Consider the following 24179-nt stretch of genomic DNA (forward strand, 5'->3'; position numbering starts at 1 on the left):
TTTGCAATCTTGAATTATTAATTGGGCTAACATGATAAACAATTCACCGAAAAAATCAGAACTAAAAAACTACAAGATCTGTCGCAAGATCTGATGTATGTGGTTACTGGACTAAAAGGTTACTAGACTAAAAAGTTTCTGGACTTAAAGGTTACAACGGAATTATCAACGATACGTCTCATCTATTCTGACCCGTTTTATACTTTTCTCGAAACACCACTGTGGCAGTAGTATTGGCAGGTTCCAGCTTTTCAGTCATTGCCACTGACAAATCCACCCTGATTTGCTGTTCATTGTGCTTACATGTTTAGTTTAGTTGTAATATTGTTTGTGTCGGAGCTTGGCTGACTTCAAAGCTAATTGCTACATTTCAATTACAGAGTAGGAAACGACGCAGGTCGGAGGCACAGTAGGTACAATAGGGCTTTGCGAACCTACTTATCGCGGCTTAATACGTGATCGGGGATTGGGGTGAAAACAATGCGTATTCCGTTTCATTGATTAACGATGGCAATCAAACGAGACAATAATTATTTCAAAGACACTGCTCCCGTGTAGGCAAATAATAATCTATTTCAACATTACACACTACGTATAATCGTTACTGGTCATTTATTGTAACTAAGTTTCATTTGTGGAACTCCAATTTAATTTGAATTTTTCTTTTTTATATTCTATTTTTTATATTTCTCGGGGACTTATGAATGGTTAGGCAGTTTGTAAGTTGTGTGTATATATTATCAACTGGTTGCATTTTAACTGTGAAAATACCATTATTGCGTTGTAATAAGTATTTGTTTCACATGACCGTGCAATGTCCTCCCCGGGCGTCCTCGACTTTTTCAATCTAACTTCTAAGTGATACATTATCCTCACACTTTTTTCTTTGTTCATCGTGTACGCTTTATTTTACCACAAATAATTATTCGATTGTTGTCTTTTCTTACCATTATCATCGACTAGATATCTCATTCAAGTGAAGAAATAATGCGTAAAGTCTTCCTCGGGCGTCCCTGACTTCTTTCACAATTCAAAATCCTCTCTAAACACTCCTGTTTAGAAGGAACTAGCCTATAGGGAACAAACAAAGAAAATTTATTTTATATTATTTTTTCCGACTTTATGTCCGGTTTAAATCTTCCACACAGGAAAAATTAAATCCTTCTACACACTTTTCCACAAATAATCATCTAATCAATCCACATTATGCAAGTACATTATATAAGCATAATAAATGCAGAATAAAAATAAAAACACGTCAACTCACCAGAGATCAAATGGGAAAAAAATTCGCCGACTTTTTCATATCAGAGGGTCCGGCTCAGTAGAACTACTGAACTACTAACTGGACCTATAAATCCTACAGATCACTGAATAAATATTAAAAAATCTTTCTAAATTATTATTACTTTATTTAAAAAAAAAATATCATTGAAGAAATTTAAAATTTAATAAACAGTTTATTTGTAAATAAGTTCCGCTGTGCAATTATAATCGTGATAGCTGTTTCTCCTTCTGAAGCAATTATCAAATAGTACAAGAAACTTGACTTTCAAAAAAGGTTATATAATTTCCAGCCGTAGTTACAAGACACGTACCTTTCTTACATGCTTTGGAAGATGCGTTTCCCTAGCGTTTTGCTCAAAAATATTAATAATAATTTATGTTTTCGAAAAAAAAACTTTGAATTTATTTTTGTAACCGTAAACATAGTGCGTAAATAATACTATGTATTGTAATTTGATGACACCGTCTCTTCTTAACTTACACACAACACACAACACACAACACAGTACACTTTAAAACATTTTCCTTCCAGTAGCCCCACAGGAAGAAGTCGCAACTGCTCAAATGTGTGCGGGACACCTTACGTCACCCTTCAGAGAGACGATACGCGCAGGAAACATCTGTCGCAGTTTCGTCATTAAAACTCGAGCAGTATGAGCCGTAGCACCGACCAGTTGATGTAGATCTGTTTCCTCCGTTAGTTCATCCTATTGAGGGCCAAAAAAATTTTCCAACATGGAAACATAACCTTGAGCGTTGACAGTCACGGTTCGTCAATTCTCCTAAAAACATACCTACCCCCAATACATGGGATGTACCGGCCCTACAAAACTGCACTGTTTATTTATAATGCTTATCGGTATAATGCTCAGAATAGAATACATACTCTTACATAATATTACGAATGAAGTGCTTTGTTTTCAGTGCGATTAGGATTTTCACTGTTGAACGCATTGAATTATTAAATATTCCACAATTACCTGCATATTTAATTCATTTATTTTTGGATCTCTAATCAATGTTCAGGAATGTAAAGGATTTATTGAGCTTATTTGACTAACTATTTTTTGTTTAATCTTATTCGTGGGTTAATCCATAGATGTGTGTATTATTTGGAAGTAGATATTGTAATTTCAATTTAAAAAAGGCAATCAAAATAATTTTCTGTTAAAATATTAGAACATAGGTAGGTACGTAAGTACAGAATGGGGCAAAAGTAATTACCAGATGTTTTTTTGCTATAATTTTTTTTAATGATGAACTTTGGTACTGCTTGTGAATTTTGTTTATTTAATTCATTACCAATTTATGTTTTATTGATTTGTATTCTGCCTTTGTTTACTTCAAAAATGGTAAAACTGAATTGGCGCCATTTGCAAAAGTTATAGCGTTTCTCAATAGGAAGATTATTTTTCCTCCACCTTGTATATATCGCTTTGCTGAATTTTTCACAGAATAAGTACCAATTTTTAAAAAATGACTATTAAATTTGAAGTACTTTGATGCTACGTATACATACGTGAGCTGAACTGCCGAACTGAACCTTGTGATGGACCAAGGTCTTTCCCGAGGTAAATGATATAAACCGTCATAGTAGAGCCATCTATCGGAACAGACACATATGAATTACAGGGAACTGCATACATGTGTGGGAGGTTTACTTTGGGGTCGCAGCGGAAAGACTGGATTGCCCAATCATGATTACAGAGAAAAAGGGGGCGCGACTTTCTGACAGGACAAAGAATATTTAAGAGAGGGGGTGTATTTAAGCTTTGATTTATATGGCATCGACCTTGGAAATATTCCCACCAAATGATTAGGTGAACGCACGAAGCTGGATTCAAGGCTGAACAACTTGACATTTTAGGGGTTCAAACCTTTTTTAGAGGCATAGCATCACTGGAACGGAGCGAGATTTGGTGGCAACAGATCTGTTACTCAAGGTTAAAAGAAATAGAAAGGTTGTCGATTTCTGGCACTCGAACGGGTTAATTTTGGAAAAAATTCAAACATGGTTTTGCACCATTTAGACCCTAATAATCATTCACGAAAGTAATAAAATTGACACAGGGCTTATGGAAGAAGAAAATACATTAAAATTAATGGGTTAACCATTAACAGAGGAATTATGAGCGAGTACATTCGGTTTTGTTGTGACGGGGGCTTGAAGTCTCTGATTAATGTGAAATGTAATGAGAGACGAAGACAAAAAATGGGCGTGTGGCAGAATCATTAGGGTTAACACCCATAATTGCAGAGAGGAATCGTAAAAATCCAGTAATAGTTCTTAAAATAAAACTGGCTGGAGGAATAAACAGGATATCAAATCGAAGCGGTCAAAGGTGAATAAATGTGCAATGTAGGAGACGACCTTACGAAAGGGATTTAGCATACGGCGGAATGGGAATGATTGTCAGAAGAGATCGATTCGGAAGGTAGAGGGAGGAACGGACGTGTACACCATTTAATTCGACAAGAGGCGAGTTGCGAGTTCTATTCTCACACAGAGGATAGGAGGCAAAAGAGAGGCTGTAGGAAATGTCCACGAAAACGGAGATTTAAGAGGAAATTTTTGGCTAGTTACGCGTAAGGGGATGTCTTTGCGCACTAAGGGAAAGGTCATCAGTACACACATCACGGACCATAAAGGAGCGCGAAAAATTTAAATTAGAAGAAAGGGTCAATTCTGACGGATTAGAAGACACCTACCAGATGAGGCGAACTTGAGAATTTCACCAGTACGGGCCTGTGCTGTGAAACGGAAAATGCCCGTTTTTTCTGAGAAACGCAGAAGTATAGACCTGATAAGTTTTAAGTGACACAGAGGATATTGGGCGAGAAAGATAGGGCCGTAGCGCTTCGATAAAGGTGGGATTGCAATGACAAACGTAATTAATTACTGTTATAAAACAGCGTGCACGGGGAAAAATCAAGAGAGTTTGACAAATCGCCGGAAACCGTTCAAAAACACGTCGCGCTACGTCTTAATATCACTTGGTAATTATTCGTGGACTTAGAAAAATTTCTAGTCAAACAATTAGTTAAACAGAGTTCGTCACAAATCGCTGGGAACCGTTAAAAGAAAATATACGCGTCGCGCTACGACCTAATCACGTGGTACTTTACTCTCTTGGAAATTTATTCTGGACTTAGAAAATTTTTCTGGTCAAAAACGTACAGTTAAATTCAGTGTTTGAAGAAATAATAAACCCTAAAATTCCTTCTCGGATAAAATTGAACGCGATTGCTATGATTTAAATAAAGTCACGGATTATAAATGAATTGTTATTAAAATTAATAAACCCTAAAATTCCTTCTCGGATAAAATTGAACGCGATTGCTATGATTTAAATAAAGTCACGGATTATAAATTAATTGTTATTAAAATTAATAAACCCTAAAATTCCTTCTCGGATACAATTGAACGCGATTGCTATGATTTAAATAAAGTCACGGATTATAAATGAATTGTTATAAAAATTTATTTATTTATTTAGACGCCGTAAAAGGCTTTTACAATATACATGATTTATGTTTACAGTGGTTCACAGGAGCGAAACAGTATTATGTTAAACAGAATAATTAATAAACCCTTAAATTCCTTCTCGAATAAAATTGAATGAGATTGCTATGGATTTAAAAAAAGTCACGGATTATAAATGAATTGTGGTTAAAATTAATAAACCCTAAAATTCCTCCTCGAATAAAAATATTTGAACGCGATTGCTATGGATTTAAATAAAGTCTCGGACTAAAATAAAATTTATGACTGAGAACGTATATACCTACTCTTGTGTCGCGAGTGTTCGGCTCGATCGAGGCCGCGGTTACAACGAGAATTTGATAAACAAAATAATATCCCTGAAGTCTTCTCAAACGTAATGAGGGACAAGCTGAAATATATTTCAATAACTACTAGGTTAGGGAGGGGAGTCCGAAACACATTCACTACGGCAAATAACGAGGGTAACACAATCAAAAATAGGAAAATAAGATTGAGGATATCTCAGGTAAAGATGAAATATTAGGTATAAACTCAGGGTAAATCTAGTGATATTTGCGGACACCCCACCCAATGGCAACGGTTGTGTAAAATCCCACCTGGATGTTGCTATTTAGCGGGTAGGGGCTTGGTAAGTGTTTTTATTTCCAATTCAATACAACCAAATTCCCAGATTAACTTGGAACGCGCGCTGCTGATATCTGTCGACTGAAAGTTACTACTAATCCACCTTAATATGTATATAAAACCAACATGTCAATTTTCAGGATTCCCCGACAAGATCAATATTACCACCCTCAAGCCTTACCTCATTCCCAAATTTAACCCCCGATTAAACTTCATAGTTGGTTAATGTCTGATAGTGTCGCTGCAAATTCGTATCCCACGAATACGGACTAGTCAGAAGGATTTTTTTTCTCACGCTATCACGTGGTAGGGGTTGCTAACGTGGACGGATCGGACCAACGGGGCGCTGGGGGACTATTCCCTCTGACGGAGCCGTGTTGAGTTAAGGGGCGCGAAAGTGGAATGAAAATTGTGATGCCAAATGGTAATGAACGGGAACATGGTTAGCAGTTGGGGCGTCTAGGATGAAAGCACCTTGGACGTCCGTGAAAATCCACGTGGAGGGGCGACGGCGTGGTATTACGTGAGAATAAGTCCGCAGCGCTATCACATTATCCAATGGTGTCGACCGGGAAGCTGATGTAAGCCAACTGGAATGCTCCCTTGGCGGAATAACAGCAGCTTCTTTGAAGTGGAGTGTAGGTCTGACGGCACGTGGGAGTTTGAGCTTCATCAGACGAAACCTACACGACACACTTTTCGCGTTAGTATCATGATATGGGATGCAATTACCTCCCCCATCTAGACTCAGTAAAGTAGTTCGTCCGGAGGAATGGGCGTTGGAGCGACTTCGGAAATGGCGTGATGACTTAATTCGCTTTCTTTCGGACGTGAACGGATCCGACAGGTCAGGGTACCTTTATGAAATGGGTTGCCAGCTGTATGGGGATAGTCTAGCCACGTTGGAGTCAGCGTTTGATTTCTGATTCCCATCCACCGTTATCGTATTGGTCAGTGGAGGTGCCAACGAAGTTTGAAAAAATATTTCGATCATATAGTTTACCCCTTCTCCCCCCCCCCTCTCGTCCCTTCCCTATAAAAGATAAGTGTCGAGTAACAAAATTAATATATGTTAAAACAGATTGAGGCGACCCCGGAGCTGAGATGGCAGGGAACCCCCCCCCCCGAAAGCCGACGCTCTATGCAAGTCAATACTGTACTATACTAATTTGTGCAATAACGAAACTATTTCATGTTCTCGGATTTATTTAGGGTCGGAAGGGAAAAATTGCAAGCGATTACCACTGTATTAGAGTTAGGCGTACTGTAGGGGACAAGAGTAGGATAAACGTACGGTCTTATAGAAAAGTTTTAAAATTTCAATGGTAAAGAGATCACTCACTCTAATTTAAACGAAACAGGATTACCACAAACATATGCATTAATAGCTCGTTCATATCTCATATGAATTTCAAAACCAAAAAAAAACACAACGCTGAAAAAGGGCATTATTGCGAATTAACTCTTAAGATCTTTTGCCGTATGTTCCATACGGGGATCGAAAGGCTTAGCTAGGGTTGGTATTCCTTCTAAAGGGCGCCACCAACAGCTTAGGAAAATCGAAGGACAGTGACCAGTATGTTACAACATTTTGCAAATCAGACAGGAGAAATAATCATTATTTTAATGTAGGTATAAATGTAGAAGGCCGGAAACATTACAACCTCAACTTATAGGAAAGGAACAAAGCAACCGCTAAAGGGCGCGAAACGCCGCTTGTTGCTTCGTTCCTTTCCCGTAATTCGTGGCTCAGTTCGCGTTTCGGTTTGCAAATGTATACGTACTATTACATTATACAACATAGTTCGAGTTAGTGAAAATGTAACCACCTGCCCAGTGATATTTCTATTTTCGGGAGCAATTGTGATTGAAACCAAAATAGGGTATCCAAATGTCACTTAAACTTCCCCTATCATTCAATGAACAGATTCCTTGAACCTAGAAAGGCCAAATGGGCCTCAATGACACTAAAGTGAATAAAGTCTACTAAAATGGCGATTGGTGATTCTGACGTCACAGTCAAATAATTACATCTATACAATATGCCAAGACAGTTGGTTTGCGGTCTCTGCCTCCCCCTGCGAATAAACTGCTTGATAGTTAGTTAGCTACAAATATATATTATTTCAAATGGTAGCTTTATCGTCGTGGACTATAATATTATTTACTATACTATTCGGGCAGTAGAAGTGTGATTTCAACTAAATGAAAATAACTTGATCAGGGTGTTTTGATGTTAAATAATAATATTTGAATGTTTTGTAAAGCGCCGTTTTGTGCCAAATAACCTCAAGGGCGCTGTGCAAATAAATATTTCATTTCTATAATTATTTTGTACTTATATTACAAACTATAGACTAGTTGAATAATTATCAATTTATGGCTAAAAGATTACATCCTTCGGCTCGTCAATCATCAATACAATGCATTTGATGGACGATCGTGATGCTAGAATGTACTTCTTTTTATATTTTTATGACTTTATGTCCGGGTTAAATCGTCCCCACAGGAAAAACTAAACCCTTCCACAGAATTTTCCACAAATGATCATCTTATCAATCCATATTATGCAAGTGCATTATAGAAGCATAGTAAATACAAAACAATACAAGAACAACACGTCAAATCACCAGAGATCAAATGGAAAATAATTCACCGACCCCAGATATTTTTATATCAGAGGGTTCGGCTAGGTAGAACTTCTAACTGGACCTATAAATCCTACTGATTCCTCAAAATAAATATTTAAAAATTCTTTCGTAATCCTACATGTATTTAAAATGACTGATTTTTGCATGTTTACGTATAAATTCTATGACAGATCTAATACGCCTAAATTTTGAATGAGAGAGCTAGTATTTTAGAACAAATATTTTTATTTTTATAGTCTGAAAATGCTAAATTCTTTTAATCTCATTTCCTAAATCTGTGTATTTTCTTATTTTTAACAAAAACAGATTTTTGAAAATTATAGGAATTTGGAATAGCGATATCAATGATATAAGTTATCTTTTGTCATGTAAAACTATATCGGGTCTATTATGATTAATCGTTCGGTCTGTCTTACCAAACATTGGTGAATTATTTTTAAAACTTGATTATGCCTAAATGTATACTTGGACGGCGCTAATATAAAATATACCGATATAATATGTTCTATAGTTTCCGGAAAAGCCAAACATTTTCCACATAAGACATCAATTTGATTTGTATTTTTGATTATAAGCTTCCTATAATTTTTAGTATTAATGACTCTATCCTGAATGGTAAGCATAAATATTTCTATTTCTGCGCTCAATTCTCCAATACTCAACCATTTGTTTAACGAAATTTTGTCAACACACGTTTGGTTGAGGTAATAGAAGTGTTTTGCGTGAATAATTTTATTTGACCAGGAATCTCATAATTCCTGGTTTGGATTTATAAAAAATTTGGCATTCTGGTCGTATAAATTTAAATGTGTAATGTTTCTATCTGCCTTGCAAATTATTTGTTATTGCTATAATTATTATTTATTAACATATTATAAAGGCAGATAATATACAGTACCTACCATACTTACTTAGTCGTTCGATGTATAAAAAAAATTATTGGTGTCGACAACATGAAAGCATTTTTTTATTTGATTATGAAGTACTAAGAGTTGACAGTTAATTAGTAGAAGAAAACAGAATAAAAATAAATCAAATACATGTAAACTACGTGATCTCGTTTTAGTAATTATAACACCAAGCGTACCTGCAAATTTGCTTCGTGTATGAGTGACACGTATCGACAAAAAGCGCATTTTACAACATCATAAAATAATGCAATGACACTAAAAACGCATTTAGACACTGTAAATTTTCAAATGCTTTTATTTTGTCTCCAAACCTATTCAGTGATCCCTTTTTAAATTTTTGTTCCCAAATTTTCCTTATACGATGCTATCGTTTTACTTAATCATCCCTCTGTTTTGGAAGTTAACTAATAACCCAATCTACCATCACGTCTTGTTCTAATGGTGGGCAGAGATATATCATATATATATATATATATGTATATATATTTATCCCCTCTCGTACTTTGTTGATCTCGCGCGACGGTACGCCAGGTATATGTTGATCCGTTTGCATTTGTTGATCCACCCCGGATATGTTGATCCACTACCCAAGCTGGCATACATATGTAAATCCCTACTGATCAACTTGTGTCATCGAGATTTTGCTGTAAGCCACGCCCATTTTTCGGTCGCATATACATTTTACACGATTTATTTTGTTGATCTATATATTTCTGACAAACTTGACCGCTTGCATGTGTTGTAACTTGTAACCGTAAATTCGCGCGCGTTGTGGTACTTTTTAGATTCCGTTAGAACATCCATATTCTATGAAAATGACTCTGTACTTAAAGAGGATAGACTGCCTCACGCGTATTTATATTGAAATGGAACTTTCAAAAACGTCAAATCCATGCTTAAAAAATCTTTTGAACTTGATTAAACAAAAATGTAATTTTAATGCATCATTTACTACGTTTCGTGACTTAGCAGGGGTGCCCGGGTTCATGGGGTGAGATTTGTCTAAGTCATTTTATAAGAGAAATTTTGAACATTGATTGAATAAAATTTTATTTTAATGTATCTTTTACCATCTCTCCCGACGTAAGTTTCTTGTAATGATTAAGTTGAAACAAAGTGTAATATCCATAATATGTGCCTATTAAAATTGCGGTGATTAGATTGGTGAGAATTTAATTTTTCAAATTTTAAATTGAAATTGCTGAAAAATTTATTTCAATTTGTTTTTTACTAAACATGGCTAAAGTCATTTCAAGCACCGATTCCAACCAACGATGTTTTAGTATATGTTCGTCAATCAACAGGAGCCATAATGTCTGTACATCAGAGCCCTCGAGAATTATTACAATTATGTGTACCGCCGCCCCGGGAGCCAATATATTAGATAACCAATACACCTACCATTAGTCACCGCCAACGTTTTAGCGAGATAGTTGTTTATTTTTTGTATTTTTTTACATCGTCTCCACACAGGAGGCCCTAAGGAAAATCGTAACCCTCAAGGCCTATGTCATCTTTGTGAATGCTGTGTTGGGGGTATTTTGAAAGAAAGGAAGGTCAGTGAGTTCTGGGAAGGAAATAGGTATGGATGGGTGGGTAGTATTCTGGGGGTCAGTGTGTTCGAGTGATAAACATAAGATTCCAACTCTCCTACTGCGTTGCAAGGCGATGCGTTGAAAGAGGATTAATCGATCCGGCCCACCACGCATTTGGTAGGCAAGCGCATCCGCCGCCAAGAACCGAACAAACCTCACCCCATAAACCCGGGCACTCCTGCTAAGTCACCAAACATATCAAACTACTTGAGGTGGCTCTCGACTAGCAATCCGTAGGTCGCGGGTTCAAATAAATTTTATTACAATTAATTTGCACTATTTTACAATTAGTGTTTGGTTATATCTGAATAGCCAGGTACTCTCCCACCTTCCTCCTCGTCATCTCCTTTGAGGTCACCTTTGAGGATGCCATAGTCTCACTGGCTCCAGACGGAAGTTTTTGTAAGTCTCCATATTCAAATTCGGCGGTATGATTTTTTTATGTGACACCTCTCACTAGAGCGCCCCTGTCTTTACACGTTAAATACATAGAAACTATGTCGCCAACCGGTTGGGCAGCGTTATGAGGCGGGTTAAGGTAGGGGCTGTAGGAATGGATTTATTAATGCTGGTCTTAAAGAGGCGCGAATTATATGGACGAGGAAAAACAGATGCTGATAGCTCGTTCCACATGCGAGCCGACTTACGGTAAAACGAGTCGGAGAAACGACCCGTTCATACATAGATAACATCAACTTAACTGTGAACGTGTATTCCGCTCGGTCCGTCGAGTATCAAGCACGTGCACGGTGCACCGGGGATCAATGCTGCTAGCTCCTTTTAACAGGCTCTTATAAAATATCTGTAGAATAGACACAGCATACGCACATTTTGTCATACATGATTTTACCGTACATATGCCTCAGGGATCTCATTTCTACAGTATTCAGTCTACTTTCAGCCTTCTTCTGCCAGTTCCATGCCTCACTTCCGTATATTAGGGTAGGTACCAGCACTCCATTGTGGACTGCTAGCTTCGCTTCTTTGGACAGTTTTTTGTTAGCTCCAACCTCGTCCAATCATCCATTAATTACCCATTATAACCAAGAACCCGGCCACCCCTACTAAGTCACGAAGCGTAATCAGGAGAGATGGTAATAGATGCAAGTTCAAAATTTCCCATATAACATTATGCCTTTTGCTGCCATTTTGGATTTTGATGGTCAAAAGGTATCCCTCAACCAGTCTCTTTCGATCCGGCCCGCCACGCAGTAGGTATTTTTTATGGATTTGATTTTTGCGAAAGTTTCGTTTCAATCTAAATACGCATACATTTCTTATAAACAATTCAAGCAACATATATTAGGGTAGATACCAGCACTCCATTGTGGACTGCTAGCTTCGCTTCTTTGGACAGTTTTTAGTTAGCTCCAACCGCGTCCAATCATCCATTAATTACCCATTATAACCAAGAACCCGGCCTCCCCTACTAAGTCACGAAGCGTAATCAGGAGAGATGGTAAAAGATACAGGTTCAAAATTTCCTACATAACATTATTCCTTTTGCCGCCATTTTGGATTTTTATGGTCGAAAGGTATCCCTCAACCAGTTTATTTCGATCCGGCCCGCCACGCAGTAGATGGGAAAACGCATCCGCCGCCAGGACCTAGACAAACCTCACCCTATGAACCCGTGTACCCCTGCTAAGTTATGATTTTTTTATGGATTTGTTTTTGCGAAATTTTCGTTTCGATCTAAATACGCATACATTTCTTATAAACAATTCAAGCAACACACGTCATTTTGATTTGAAACGGTACCATTTCACAGTCATTTCATGCGATATTCGACTCTAGAGACTAATACTTTGAGTTCAATATCACAAAAGATTACGGAATCACATTAAACCTTGTGATGAACAGTCCACCGATTGCCCCTTGATTGGTTCATTTAGTAAAACCATATATAGGGACACAGATCAACTTTGTCTAATAACTTCTTACCTGGATCAACATACTACGGGAATAGATCAATATATATGAGATCAACATACATAAGTATGCCAATTTGGGTAGATCAACATACTACGGGAATAGATCAATATATATGAGATCAACATAAGTATGCCAATTTGGGTAGATCAACATGAATTATGCATCCGATTTCCATACAAATTTTGAAAATTTTACTAACAGTATATCAAATGGTTTTTCTGGCAAACTGGCAACATTGATAATTATTGTACCACTGTTGTCAATTCATTCAGATGTATTCCATAATAGCCAAGTTATATGATGTTTAAGGTGGATCAACTTAGTCTAACAACTTCTTACTGGATCAACATAATACGGGAAGAGGACAATATATATATATATATATATATTATATATATATATATATATATTTGGCGACCAGCATGGGAAAATATGCATTTAAAGTGGCGACCACCGACATTTGGCGACCGATATACGGTTGCCACTTTGTTTTCTCAAAATTTTTACACAGTTCAATAATAGATGTCGTTACAAGCATCTCAGCGAAATTAGTCCTGGTCGCCAAATTGGGCTGGGGGTGCACGTTTTCGAATATTTAAGTTCCGGAGTCTGTCGCCAGGCAGCTTGGCGCTAGGTGATATACACAGCCACGTATTCCGCATTTCATTCCTGGCCTTTAGTGGCGACTGGGTATGACGAATTCTTAATTTCACAACAAGCCTTTAGTGGCGACTGGGTACGACGTATTCCGCATTTCATATCTAGCCTAAAGTGGCGACCTTTCATAACTAGACTAAAATGGCGACCGTGTTCGACGTATTCTGCGTTTTATTCCTAGCCGTTAGTGGCGACTGGAAACGACGTATTCTGCATTTCATATCTAGCCTGTTGTGGTGACCGTGAAGGGTACGTTTTTTTGCATTTCATAGCTAGTGGCGACAGGAAACAATGTTGCCGGTTCGTTTGAACTCGCGGTGGCTGGTTATTTGCGACGTTGCAGCACATGTTTTGCCATGTATCTATTTTCAATTTAATACCGAGTATTGACGTCTGTACGTTTTAGAGTTTATTTGGCGACCAACCATTTTAATGTCTTGTTTACATACAGTATTGTTTACTGTCGATACAATGAAAGCAACTCGTTCTAAATAGAAGTTAAAAAGCACAAATAGAAATTTAGAAGGTGGGTATGGGTAGCACTTCCCTGGAAACCATTTAATGACACAACACCCCTGACATAGGCCACACCAAGTGGTTGGCTACGTTTCGTGATTTAGCAGGTGTGTCTGTTTTCATGGGGTAATGTTTGCCCGGGTCTGGGTGGTGGGTGCGATGACTGTTTACAACCGGTTACCGCAATCAGGGCCGCTTGGTAATGCCGGGGCCTGAGCCTCGGACTGACGACTGAGGGTGTGCTGCCTCATCAACTAGTTGGGCAACTGTTGTGCCGGTTCGTGACCGAAACGGACCCAGCAACAGCGTTCGGGGACATTTGGGGTGACCTCTCCAGCCGGATTCTCTCGGCTCATCGCCTTGCGCCGCAATGGGTGGGTTGGGTTCATACCAATCATCACTACTGTCCACTATAATCCCTAGTTTACTACACACCCCTCATACCCTTTTCTTCCCAGACCTTCCTTTCCCTTCATAACATTGCAGAAAAATGTACAAATAAGAAAACAATTAACTGGTAAACATTAAACAAACAACCATAAGGAACTCCAGTCCATTATTTTTATATTTTATTATTAAATTACAGCATCTTAATTCTATGGTATCATCTTCTTTGTATTCAATTTATTAAAATAAAAAAATTAAAAAAAAAACTATTTTCAATTTCTCTACAAAGTCTCACATGGCGTCTCCAATAATACTAAACAATAGGTACGCATGTACCTAACAACTGTCTTTACAATACAATCACCTTTCTGAATGCTTCTGGTAATACTGGCAAGTATCTCAGATTTAAAGTAAAATACAAAATGATCATACAAACAAAAATAAATAAAACCGTTACATTGACAAGTTGGCGGATAACAAAATTCTTATTATTAATTCATAAATATAAATAGCATACTAGGGTTGTACTGCAATTATTTGTCATAAATTCACAAGTAATAAACTAGTTTTTTCGATCTTTTTATAGTTTTTTTAAATCAAAATCGCATTCCAGGTTGTACTCCTAAGAGTAAGGCTCATTAACAATTTATCAGTATGTAATTTTATTTGAATAAATGTTAAAAATATAAAAATTGATTATTTTTTCGGTATGGAACGCATTGTTGTATTTTACATTATTTTATATGGGAAAAATTATTTCGCAACGAGTGTTTCACATAACGAGTAAGATTCTGGAACGAATTAGTCTCGTTATGAGAGGTTCCACTGTACTTATATAACCACCTTTTACAAAATAGTTTTATTTTTATTTATTTACTTATTAATTGACGCCTTGAAGGCTTTTACATGAATACACGTTTCAAGGATACTTTATCAGGATCACAATATTAAGTGTATATAATTTAGTACATAACACTTGTTTAATTTACATATAAATGACATGGAACGTAATATTAGTCATTCTTGTTTCTTATTTTACGCGGATGACATGAAATTATATAAATGCATTGACTCCGTAGATGACTGCAACCAGTTACAAGAAGACATTAACAAAATTGAACAATATTGCGAAAACAATCAACTATTTCTAAACCTAAGCAAATGTAATGTCCAATTAATTATACTTACAAATTAAACCTTGTACCATTACAATGGGTAGAAACAATCAGATCTCTTGGACTAATACTACATTCTAAAATTTTATTTAAGGATCATATTGAAAATATTTTAGAAAAAGCTTATAAACAAATGGTCTTTATTATAAGCATAGCAAAGCCTTTCCCGTAGCACACACCCTAATTATGTTATATGTCATATGTAAGGTCACAACTTGAGTTCGCCGCAGTCATTTGGAATCCTCAATATCAAACATATGTATATTGATCGTATCGAAAATATCCAAAACAAATTTATAAAACACCTATCGTATCGCTTTAGTGATCATCGGTTTGACCCTATCGCTTTATATAAACGCATAAAAATCTATGATGCTTTATTCTTATACAAAATCGTGAACTGTCTTGTTCTTTCATCATATCTGTTAGAAAAGATTGCATTTCGTTGCTCCAAACAAAACACCAGATCGAACGATTTATTTAGAATATCTCACTGTAAATCCAAATACGCGCAAAACTCTATAATAGGACGTATGTGTGAAACTTCTAATACCTTACGAGATTTTCAAATTGAAATCAAATAAATTGCAACTCACTAAATTAATAATTAATAACTAAAAATACTTTTACTTTTGGGAAAATTATATTATTATGTGGAGGGAACTTTACTTCGTGTGGAGTCGAAGATACTTACGAATCTTTCAGGAAGGATCATGTGTTCAGTGATGAAATCAAAAGTTCCTCGCACATTTAATAATTAATAAATTAACTGATTCGTTTGTCTTCCGTAGTTTGTTGAATTTAATTGGTCTATAACATATTCATGTTTATTGTTATATTTCACTGTACGACTATAAGTTTCCTAAATAAATTTAAATAAAAAACAATTTTAAAAAAATAAGTTGAAAATAAAAAGTAGGTACAATATAAGTGGGTACAGAGTAAAACAGAAATAATAATATAAAAGATACTGAACATGACGTTAGCAATGTAAATATTTTTTTCGGAAGATGCAAATTTAATTTTATTATGGTTCGGACGGTGATATAGCGGGTGGGACTTCAACACTTCTAATTTTAAGCTGCCATATAATGTTGGAGATTTATTGCTTTTCCTACTTGAGATAGACAATAGATAAGGGTTTCAGTAAGTAGTTTACCTAACACTTAAAAATAAGTCCTAAAAATGATATTTACAATGCAACATTTTAGAATTTCATAATATAGTTGTAAGACACCGTGTTTATAAATATACCATGCCAAAAATATTACTGTACTTTACAATATAAGGCTATGACATTATTTGTGAACATGTGAGGAAATAATATATGTTTTTATGCTACTTTTAAAAAAGAAATGACGAATAAATATAATTCTTATGACAAAAACTATTTGGAATAGGAATTGTCGCATTCCGGAAAAAACAGATACCTAACTGAGTTTTGCAAATATTTTTGTATTTATTATTGTGACGGCTGTTTCGGGGTTCAAGTACTTATAAAATTTCAGCTACGCCACACGAAGGCAATTTATTTATATGATTTTATTTACCCCTTCAGTATTCTTATTTGTATGATGTTTTGGTGTTTTATTAACACACTTTGATCGGGTTATTTTTTCGCCGGCAGACCGCTGAAAATGGGCGAAAATAAAGGTCCCGTGCGAATTTCTTTAATTTGTTTTAAATCGCTATATCTTCGAAAATAATGGAAATATTTTAATAAAATTTTCTACATACTAACTCAGCATACCCAAGCTATAAAATTTCTAGCCGAAAACCAAGTATTATTTCTAATGCAACTTAATAAATCGAAAACAAAATCATTGTTGGGTCATTAGGGTTCAATTTTTAAAGTATAAACTAGGTTTCAATTTTATAAAATTACAAATTATTATATTTTCACCAAGCCCAAATCATTATAAAAACAAAAACAATTGCCACATCACTAGTATCGTTAGAGTAACACATTATTACCCATTCAAATACCACGTGTGCAATTGCCACCCAAAAAACCATCGGAACATGCTAATAATATTGGTTATTTTTTAAAATGAAATTTAAAATAATCTCCTCGGAACACAACCGTAGGACAATTTGCTTTTTAAAAACTGCCATGCACTTGTAAATATTTATTATGGTCCGCCTTACTGTGTTCGCCGATACCTGCTTTTGTTAGATGCGCCAGACACTCGGTAGTTGAGTGGGTGCGGAACCGAGATAGAGAGATTTGTTTCGAGTTCCAGGGACATAAAAACTCTCGTTCCAGGAATTGAACTATTATATTAACAGAATATGTTATCTAAATTACTTATTTCATTGTACTTCAAACGCAATACCTATCAAGTGTCAGGTGTTAATAATATAGGTCATTTTAGTTGAAATATCGATGTACACAAAAGACTCCAAGATAAATACTAAAAAAAGACTTGCATTACAATTTGATAATTACGTACGTATAGTTGGAACCTTTACAGAGAGATTGGTTTATAATATTCATATAAAAACATCGGATAATTTCTTCTTTTCTGCCATTGAAATGAGGCGGGCGCAGAAGGTAGAAATACACTTCCGACGTTAAGCATCAATCGACCGAACGCGAACGGGAAGAACTACCCTTCCCGATTAAAGTGTGTTAAGCTAGCTTGGAATGGCTTTAGCTGTGTTTGGTGACCAGAACTGAATATCCTGGTACTTCCCCACCTTCCTCTTCCTCGTCTCATTCCCCTCACCTACCTTCAGTCTCACAACATTCCCCAATTGGGGATAGGCCATAGTCTCACTGACTCCAGACGGGAGCGATTGAGACTCTTGTGTGGTATTCAATTAAAAAATGTACTAATAGACGTAAAAAGTAGAAGAACAAAATAATATAACTGGAAGTGGGTGTACAAGCGTCCTGAGGGGTTTTACATGTAGGTAGTACAATATTAACATCACAGAAAGTTTTAAAACAAAGTAAAGTTAGTAATAATAAAAATAAAACTATATTAGATAAACAAATACAACATACAAAAATTAAAATAACACAGCAAACAGAGAGGTTATTAATTTTCTTTTGAATTAACTTAATGTTTATAAGGTAAGGTTTATGCATAGCACAAAGGATTGCAAATTATTATAAGCAATAATTATTGTAAGGCTGCGGTTACACTTGGAAGTTTTTTTTACCGTAAGTGAGTTAAGGCAAAATTATCTATCGAAACCTATAAAGTGACATGCTGCCAATGGGACTCGAACCCACGGCCTTCTGATTACCGGTCAGCAGCTCTACTTCTGAGCTATGGCGGCTTATTTAATACCCGCCAAATTAGTCAATGTGTACTTAGTGTTCTGCAAGCAAAATTATTGCTTATTAATTTTTTTCTTACCTGAAAAAACCAACTTCATTTTTGTAGGTAAAGGAATTATAAGTGCTTAATTCTCCCACTTAAGGGCGTCGAGATATATGTCTTGATTAATTGACTAATTTGGTGGGTATTAAATAAGCCGCCATAGTTCAGTGGTAGAGCTGCCGACCGGTAATCAGAAGGCCGTGGGTTCGAGTCCCATTGGTGACATGTATTTTTTCTCGGGAGCTTTTTCAATTTGTAAGTTTTTTCTCTTACAATAATATTGCTTATAATAATTTGTAACCGAGAGGTTTACAAAAATCTTCTTTAATCATGGTTATTATCGGTTAAACTTGATTAATCTTAGTTTATCTTGGTTTATCTAAGTTAATCTTGGTTAATGTTTTGGTAGTCTTAGTTAATAATATGGGTATTCTTTGTTAGTAGCCTCCATACTCAAAAACTAAATACAAAAAACAAATATTAATATAAGTACACTGATGCTCGAACTCTGAATTTTGTAAAATAAATGGTTAAGCAACCTAACTTTTACTATTGTCTAATTACCTTGTCATAGTTACCTAAGATTATTTTTGAGAAATAGTTCTTTGCTAATTAGCGCCATGCACTAGTCACCAAACCTGCTGGAGTGTTATTTATTTATGCGACAATTTGTGTTTCCATTTTTAATTTTGTACCTATTCATGTATGGGATTTCAGCACTGTGCAATGCCGCGTACAGTTCAGACTTAATGAATCCACCCATAAGCGACACTTTGAACTTAAACTCTTGTCTCTAACTGCTCAAGGAAAACCTCCCTCTGCGGGTGTAAAACACTCAGCCAACCTCCAATCATACAGATGAGGTTAAGGAAATATCCGAAGAAAGAGTTGACTTTAATTAGGTAGGTAGGCAGCTGGGCAGGTAGGTACATTGAAAAAAATTGAAAAAATCGTCATACATATCTTGCAATACTTAGTTTTAATAAAGTAGTGCGTATCTCTATTTGATAGCCTATTACTCTTGGAATTATTTGACATTTACGTGCCTGAAAACTTGAGCAGTAGGTAGTCGTCATCATGACACGAATTGTTCAAGATACCAAACTGCAGAATAGATTTTCAAGCATAGCATAGCATGACAATATGAATTTTTCTATTGAATAATATTGTAAAAACAGTATATATATTTAATTACTCTAAATAACCTCAAAACTTGGTTCGTATACCTACCTGTATTCCCTAATGTGTTTATTGTTCTACATGAGAAATATTTTACGTATGCAAATTGCATTGTGTATATATCTACTGATTAATCTATTGATCAATACATTAATTTAGTAATTGTGGAATGATTTGCCGGCCTCTGTTTTTCCTCCCTCATGCATCATGGGTCTCTTTAATACCCATGCAGGTACAGTCTTTCCTCTCCTCAAAAAGACATGTTCAGGCCCAGAAGTAAATTATATTCCTCAGGGCCTCAATGTAAAAAATGGGTTTAAGTAAAGTAAACATTTTTTTCCTGCAATAAGTTATATCTTAGGCCCTTGAAGTGGTTTTTCACAAACACTCTACAAATAATCAAAATATTTTTTTTACTAGGTGGGTAGTTCCTACGTGCTTAAGTGTGAACAGTGTACACTAAGGACGGGTTGTTTCGGAGAATTTGAACAATTCATCAAATTTCAACGTTCATTTTCGGGTTCTGTGAAAGTCCTATTCAAGTTCTGTTACTATATGATTGTAGGCTAGTTGCTTGACAAAACTGAAATAAAAACAGAACTTGAAAAAATCTTTCACAGAACTTGAAAATGAGCGTTGAAATTTGATGAATTATTCAAATTCTCCGAAACAACCGGTCCTAAGAGTGCATAATAATAATTGGATAATATTTAGAGCATCGTATTTTGAAAAATCACCTCATGGGCGCTGAAACTATGGTATGGTGATACTATGGCATATCCTTACAACGACACCCTTCGAGGATTTTCAGGATTAGCATAACTGATGAATTAGCAAGTAACCTTCCCCAGGACTTGTTGAAATTACAACTAGCTTATGGCAGGATTATTCGTTTATTATATCTTAAAATATCACGTGACATTAATATTTTTTCAAAGACAGATCATTTATTTCATCTTATGTTGTTTTTTTTAAATGCCACACAATAAAGTCTTTTACAAATTTAGGTACGTTTTTATAGGTAAGTTGTGCAAAGTAGTATGACAAGTTTAAAGTACATAATATAATAATAACTGTGTAAAAAAAGTACATAAAAAATAAAATATGATACGTAAAAGATAGATATAATAGTACAATATTCTTTAATTGGCAAGTTGAAATCTGGGTAGCCGGTAGAGTCTACGAAGATTCATGTTATTTATGATGATAGAGAAATTATTATAAGCATTCCAGCTATTCTTTGAACACGTATCATCAGTGATTTTCATATATTATTATGAAAAAGTGTTATTACACATAAAATAAATAAAACAATTTGTTGTGCACGAGACCACAAAAAAATTAAAGAAAAGCTAATAATCATGCGACAGATATAAATATATTAGGAAGATGGCCAACTATATAACAGATGGATAACTTTTTTTCAAAATAAATGCAAAAGATATTATTATTTGTCAGCATAATTCACATCGAATGACGTTATATGATAATAACAGGATATTATTGAAGTATTTTTTTTTTTTTTTCAACTGTTTTAAAATGGCCTTGTAAGCCGAAACAGCTGTCACAATAATAAAAAACTAAAACACTTGCAGAACTTAATAATAATATTATCAAATTTAATCTAAATTAAATTTATAAAAAAATTAAATGGAGTTCTACGAATTAAACGCAAAAACAATAAATAATTATTGTAGTACTTATATTATGTAATCATTACATTTATCTTAATAATCTATGGCTTGTCATTGAAGTAAAATCATGTATTATTTCATAGTGCTTTCACACAAACAAAAGTATTGAAATCCGTAAGTCTAAACTTAAACTTTAGGTTGCACAGTTTACACCCGCGCTGTGCAAGCGGGTTCCTTTCAGAGCATCGGACCATCATAATATGATTATTTGCCGGAAATTAAAACAAAAATTATGTCCTAAATGAAAAGAAAAATGATTATTGACAGTAGATGTAATATGGACGATGGTCCCTTTACTTAATCAATTGTTTATGAAATTACTAACTCAACTCTTTTTCTTGTTAGAATGGTAGAATAGAGTCATAAAATAGGTACATAATATTCGTGATAATTACTAATATCAATGAACGAAATCGTTTTATCTAAAATCAGAAAAAATTGCAATCGCCCAACAAACATTTGGTAGGGCGCTAATGTCAGATGTTGTTAGCTTTGACGAAACCGATTCCAATAAATATAAGGGGGATCAATCAAATTAATAATAATATGACCATTACGTGATAATTTTATCCAACTCAGTTCTATCTAAACAATAACTTGTTTATTTACGGTGATAAGTTTATTGTTCGCCAAACAAGTTGAGAAAATGATTAGTTTACTAATGCAGATTTTGTGTTGTTTAGATATATAGAGAGATTATCTTGCCTTTATCGCGAGATTAATTTTAAAAGGGTTCCCAGATTTTAAAATAAAATTTTGAAACATATTTATATTAGATTAGCCGGGCTTTACACACAATTTTTAGAATTCGGAGGTAGGTAGTAATTTTTATTTTATTCTTATCGTCAAGTATGCAAAATTTCATCAACATCGGAATAAAACTGTAGATTTGTATAAAAAGCCAAACCAAACATCTTTATATATTATGCATGTAGATGGATATATAGGCCCTGTCCCAATCTTTTTGTTTTTGTCGGATGTTTTGAAAACATTTTGTCGCTGGAGACCTGACTTGAGATGACCGCCGCTAACTATGAAATTTGGCAAAATTTTGCTGTTGTTTCTAAGCATAGAAAAATAATTACTTTTCTACCAACCTTACGGTTTCACTGTCAGTGAATTCAATTCATTTGGCTAATACCATTTGTTCCCACCCAGTCAAGGCCTGGCTGGTTTCATTGGCTGGCTAAGTCCTCCATCACTGAATAAGCAACCAACATCTGCCGCTTATAATGACGGTAGTAGGAGATTTTTAAATAGTGATAGGTTTTACGAAATCCGAGAATGATTATCTTTCTTTTAAGAAATAAACCTTTTCGCAATTGTCGTCTATCGTAGAAAGGCAGCTACTAAGTCAGAATACTTATTGGTGACAAACATAACGCTAGAGCCAAAGCGGTTCGTTAAAATACAAGCCAAAATCGATAGTCAATTTTGACAGACGTGAAGGTAATTACGTTATTTTCTGTTATTTCTAAAATAAAATGTATCATAAAATCGTCCACCATTTTGAATTTTCGGAATGCTATTCTTTTAAAATTAAATTTGCATTATTCTAGACAAGCAAATTAAATTAATGTATTATGTCGTCAAATTAACCTTTGTTTGTATGGACTCGTCTTTTCAATGACAGCGTATCGTTATATACATAGGATATACACCGGTGCCAAATCAAGACCAAATTAAAAGGATTCTGAAAGCATCGGAATATAAACGTATGGCATACGGGAATATACGGAAGTCGTTAAATGTTCGTAATGAACGGACGCCTTATTAAAAACGTAATGTACTGTGATATTCGTAAGATATATGCGGTTACCAAAAGGGCAGCAATATGAGAGGGTGTCCAAAAGACTCTAAAATGTATGTACCTTGCAAAAATATGAATACCCTTAAAACACGATTTATGGCAAATTCTGTTACCATCACTTTATTCTATAACTATATATAAGTGAACATTCACAGCGTTTTTGTTTCTAAACCTACCATAAGCGGTGGTAGTCAAAAGGATGCGAAGTGAAAGGTCGCCACATCGGTAGCGGGATTTATATATATATATATATATAGTATCTTTGGACATTTGGTAAAATAGGTCTGCGGGGAGTGTGTTCTAAACTTAGTTGCTAAAATAAAATGCAGTTGAAACGTACCTCCCCAAATTGGCCGCTATTCCTCCCATGGCGTCTGTGGTCTGCAGTTCACCTCGCAATCATTAAACAGATAAACCTACAAGATTAGCCTTATGGGCGTGTCCATGTGCCCGAAGTAAGCTCACTTTTTTCTAATTCTGCCGTAATCGTTAAAACCTTTTTTTGATATCAAAATTCTTTTTTTAACAGATATTCATTTTGATTTGCCTCACTGGGGCCTAGCCAAAAGTCGGCTTTTGTAAATTAGCACAATTAGTTTTATTTCAAATCGGTAGACTTCACATTTCTAGAGATCATGTGTTCAGTGTTGACAATGCATTAAACACTCCACAATACCCTCCTTCTGCTTGGGCTTCCGTTTCCCCTTCGTCTCCATTACCAGCTCCCTACTTCAGCGTCATTACTGGAGGGTTCACCCACAACAACCCAGGTAGGGTGAATACATGCAGTACCGAATTCAGCTTTTTTCATCTGTTCATTAACGCCAATTAGCGAATTTACTCTTTTATAAATAACGTACTATAGGTACAATATATAAAATACTAAATATAGATAACAGAAGTGCTTCGCAAGAAATGGAC

The 24179-nt window shown here is 35.3% G+C and overlaps 1 non-coding gene across 1 annotated transcript; it reads left to right on the plus strand.

The window, feature by feature from the left end:
* The first annotated feature begins 18728 nt into the window (after positions 1 to 18728).
* On the plus strand, positions 18729 to 18800 carry TRNAT-GGU (transfer RNA threonine (anticodon GGU)). The gene has a single exon. It is a non-coding gene; the product is annotated as a tRNA-Thr (tRNA).
* The last annotated feature ends 5379 nt before the right edge of the window (positions 18801 to 24179 follow it).

The sequence above is a fragment of the Hesperophylax consimilis genome, chromosome 13 (genome assembly GCF_061612785.1).
Source record: "Hesperophylax consimilis isolate HC1 chromosome 13, BYU_Hcon_1.0, whole genome shotgun sequence".
Classification (NCBI taxonomy): domain Eukaryota; kingdom Metazoa; phylum Arthropoda; class Insecta; order Trichoptera; family Limnephilidae; genus Hesperophylax; species Hesperophylax consimilis.